The sequence below is a fragment of the Oratosquilla oratoria genome, chromosome 18 (assembly GCF_046742065.1).
Source record: "Oratosquilla oratoria isolate Oo_2021 chromosome 18, ASM4674206v1, whole genome shotgun sequence".
Lineage (NCBI taxonomy): Eukaryota > Metazoa > Arthropoda > Malacostraca > Stomatopoda > Squillidae > Oratosquilla > Oratosquilla oratoria.
In genome coordinates, this window is record NC_134794.1 from 21,660,509 (window position 1) to 21,665,508 (window position 5,000).

Sequence of the window (5,000 nt, forward strand, 5' to 3'; positions counted from 1 at the left end):
ACATCAGCCTTCAATCCGGAGGAAGTTGCTCGAGGGATCTCGTCGGCTGATGATATAATTAACCAACACCTTACATCCGCAACAAAAATTAACATTGCACTTCACCACATTATTAGTTATTAGTTACTTTTAGTTATTATTAGTTATACCTAGTTATCATTATCTATTATTAATTACTGTTAGTTATTACTAGTTATCTGAAGTTATTTTTATTTGTTGTTAATCAACACTACGACATAGTGTTGTCGAACAGTGTGGAGCGTCTCTACAAGGATCGTCGGTTACGCAAAGTTCCAAAATACGGAAGCGATTAAAAAAGGAAAAAGAACTAGACCAAGCGCATTTATTTCATTGTTCACTGTAGAAACGGAGTCTATAAATAGTTATTTGGTTGCGGGAGACATTTTTCTATTTGTTGAAAAGATTTTTTAAGCCCATTTCAGTTAACTCCTTTATAAAGGATTACAAAGGCCGACAGGAGACTTTTTTGTCCATAACTAGGTCGGATTCAAAAAAATAAAATAATGATGAATAGATAAATAAAAAATATAACAACATAAATAATGTAAATAAGATAAAAAAAATGCATACATTTAAATAATAAACAGGTAAATAGTAAATAATAATAAATTGACATATAACTAATAATAAATGTGAATCAAGCAAATAATAAACAAAAAGACAAATTATAACACAACAAATAAACAAATTATATAAAATAAATGACAGTCATTACAGCATCTTGCTTAGGTTTTATCTATTAGAGAATAGTAAACCGAATAATATTCTCTGTCAGTATGCTAAAACCAATCCTAAAATATTCACTGATAAATTCTAACCTATAAAGACAGAAGCCACACCCCTGTCACTACTTGTGACGGCTTATACTTTTATTCAGATGAGGGAAACTTTCAGCGAAGGGAGGAGAATGAACTTGACTAAGCTGCGCTGGGCAGGAGACGAATCAGACAAGAAGAATCTGGTGTTGTCATTATGACGGGGCTGGGCGAGTCAAAGCTTACACCCTTCCAAATTCCAATCGTTGTTCCTCTCATCTTAGCACCTCGTGTATAATGGGTCATCCCTGGGCCCCCGCCACGCTGCTCGGGAATCAGTACTTCCATCTATTAACCTTGGAAGTATATCAAACCCAATTCCTAGTATGGATGGGGCTCCGAAAACAACGAGATGAGCTTACGTGCTTCGTCGGTCAGCAGAGACGACCTTAGAAATAATAACCTAGAATGATACTTTGGAATAATAAATACAACAACATAAAGATAAACTCATATAGCTCAGGTATAACGTGGGTCAGGCTTGGGAGTCCGCAACTGTTCATGAAGAAAAAGACATGGCATGTCGCTGATCAGAGGTCACTCAGCCGTGAGAGGTTACTGCAGGACCACCGGTCTCTCACCGAGGAAACGTTACAGCCAGTGTCTCTAAATGAACAGACGTATGGAAATGACTGGGTTACAATTAGGTGATTCCAAGAAAATAAGGTTCTCTCACTGCGCGAAATTCAAAGAAACAATAATACTTAGGAGGACATTCCTGACGGAATAATAATATAAAAAAATCATATTCGTGCGCAAATGTAAACAACATCGTGCATGTTTGCGTGCGCGTATGTGTCACCACGTTCTTTGGATCACGTTTTGGACTCCTGATTGACAGCTATTTCCCTCACGGAAGAGAGCTCAGAGCTCGTATGACTGATCTATGGGTAATGCTGTGATCTTACACGCACACACACACACACCCAACTCCCCGCAAACGAGAATTGGAGTAACGACTCGAAGTGCAGCGATACTGAAATTATCTCAGCCCTGTGCAGGATTCGATCCCGGACCGCCGTAGTGACAGTCCCCAACCGCACCACCAAGTCGTTTGTGTGTGTGTGTGTGTGTGTGTGTGTGTGTGTGTGTGTGTGTGTGTGTGTGTGTGTGTGTGTGTGTGTGTGTGTGTGTGTGTGTGTGTGTGTGTGTGTGTGTGTGTGTGTGTGTGTGTGTGTGTGTGTGTGTGTGTGTGTGTGTGTGTGTGTGTGTGTGTGTGTCTGTGTGTGTGTGTCTGTGTCTCTGTGTGTGTGTGTGTTTGTGTGTGCGCGTGCGTGCGTGTGCTTGTGTGCGTGCGCGCGCGCGCGTGTGTGTGTAAAGTCACAGCGTAACCTATAGATCGGGTCATATATGAACTCTGAGTTCTCTTCCAACAGGGTCACAGCTGTTGATCATTAGTCCAACACGTGATCCATGACCATAGTAAATTGCGCCCAAACACACACACACATACACACACACACACACACACATACACACACTCACACATATATACACACATACACGCACACGCTTGCGGTGGGTGAGATATAGAGTGAACGAGAGAAATAGAACGAAATAGAAAGAGAACGAGAGAGAGAGAGAGAGAGAGAGAGAGAGAGAGAGAGAGAGAGAGAGAGAGAGAGAGAGAGAGAGAGAGAGAGAGAGAGAGAGAGAGAGGGAGAAAGAGAGAGAGAGAGAGAGCAGTAATCTATCTTTTCGCCACAATGATGTTTCTTTTTTACTTCAGCCATAGATCAGAAGTATTTATGGAGATCATGTGCAGACATTCGATCCCCTTAGATTGCGGCTCACGAGCAACATCGCCACTTCTGGCCTGTTTCTCTCTCGTTCCCTCGCTTCACTCATTTAAAAAAAATCGACCTCTTTATGCTTTCTACCAATGTGTTTCTTATATAATTGCGTGTGTGTGACGATTTTATTCAGTAGAGAACAAGCTTTTCTGCCTTCCGCCTGCAAATCTTAATGGAGGGACGCTTCTTTGGCACTGGAAGATATTGCCTTTTTTTCAGACGTGGTTGTAGATCATTAATATCTGTTACTCTATACGTACGTCTTTCTGGCTGTAGCCATGCCATTTTATTCAGCTGAGGGAGAACCCTTTAACTACCCTAAGGCTCAAAGAAAAGAATATTGGCCCTTTCCGTCTTTCGGATGCAGTCACAGAACCTTGCTATTTAATGTGCCACAGATGATCACTTGGGGAAAAGTGCTCAGTGCTTATGATTGTTCCCTTTGAATTTGACTTTCTCTACCCGCCAGATTGTGGATCTGGTCTCCGGACGCGGGTCCAGCATGCGCCACAGAATCTTTAAGAGAGTCCTCTCCTGGTGTTTGTCGAAGTTTCCTGGCTTTAGGGCTTTGAGAGCTGGTCTCCCTTGCTTGCAGCAGGCCACATAGTGTCTCATTTGCTTCTTTTTTCTGAGTCGCCCTATTCTTGGCTCGAAGTAGGGCAGGCAGTCATTGCATAGTTCGTACAGGAGGCACCCGAGAGCCCAAACATCAGCCATTCCTCCGGCGTATGGGTGTTGGGCTCTGTCCAACACTTCGGGAGCCATGTACCAAGGCGTCCCTCGTACACTCTTCATCGTTCGCTGGTAAACCTTTGAAGCTCTGGTCGAGAGGCCGAAGTCGATGACTTTGACGACCTTTGAGTCGGCGCTCACCACGACATTTTCTGCTTTAAGATCAAGATGCACGAAGTGGTTTGAGTGCATGTACGACACGGCAGACACAAGCTGCCTGAAGTACGAGATAATACGACGGTCCAAGGCAAGAGAGGGAGATTTGACGTGCCTCTCCATGGCTGCTAAAAGTGTTCCACCAGAGCAGTATTCGGTGATTATGATTTGACAGCCTCTGTCGTTTACAACGTCCACCAGTTTGATTATGTTCAGGTGGTCCAGCGTCGAGAGGGCCGTGATTTCATTGTAGATCTATTTTGTGCATTTGTCCTTGTGAATGGGAATTTTGGCAACTCTAATACAACCCGTTGCCTTACTAGAAACAAGGACGGTTCTTGCATGGCCTCCAGCATCCAGGGAGCACTTTATGTTGTAAACATCCTTGAAATCTGGGTTTCTTGGCTCTTCGAAGGTGTCTGAAGAAGAGCTTGTTTGGGACCCACATGTTATATATGTCGTTCCTTTGTCTCTCGATGGGGTCCTAACTGGTCGAGGATCCTGCGGCGTCTTTACTTTTGACTTCTTGGTCAAGACGGGAACATCCTGGGCGGAGCGAGGAGCGCTTTCATTAAGTTCCTGTCGACCAACACCTTTCACACAACAGGTGAAGAGCGACCTGATGCAGGCGTAGAAGTGACGAAGCTTGATCATGGTGTCACAACTTCGTCCAAGCCGGTTAGGGAAGAGAGAGCTGTCCAGGTAGTTAATCATCGAGGGACAGATTTGCTCAAATAAGGCGTGCAGGGCTAGCCGGTAGGTTATGATGGAAACTGATGCTGACAAAAGACATTTGAGTCCCTGACGAGGTTGATTCCAGAATAGCAAATGATCACATCAATAGATAAATGAATAGCTATGTAAGTAAATGAATTACTAGATGAAATTTAAGAAATAAATCGATTAGTTCAAAGAATAAAAGAGTATCGTTCAAACGTTTTCATAAATGAAATCTTAAGAAAATATAGATTTTTTTTTCTTTTTTTTTTTTAGGCAGGATCATTTAAAATTTTGGATTAACTCCCTATCCTTATATACAAAGTGGTCGTAGAAGATTTCAGTCAAGCAATACATAAATTTCTGTCAAGAAAAACCTACTTCAAAGATGCACGCCATGTAGCCCCAGAAGTGAAATCAACAACATAAACAAAAACAACAAAAACGATGGTGAGGATAATGATGATAATGATGATGACGATAATGATGATGATGTTGATGATGATGATAATGATGATGATGATGATGATAATGATGATGATGATGATGATGATGATGATGATGATGATGATGATGATGATGATGATGATGATGATGATGATGATGATGATGATGATGATGATGATGATGATGATGATGATGATGATGATGATGATGATGATGATGATGATGATGATGATGATGATGATGATGATGATGATGATGATGATGATGATGATGATGATGATGATGATGATGATGATGATGATGATGATGATGATCATGA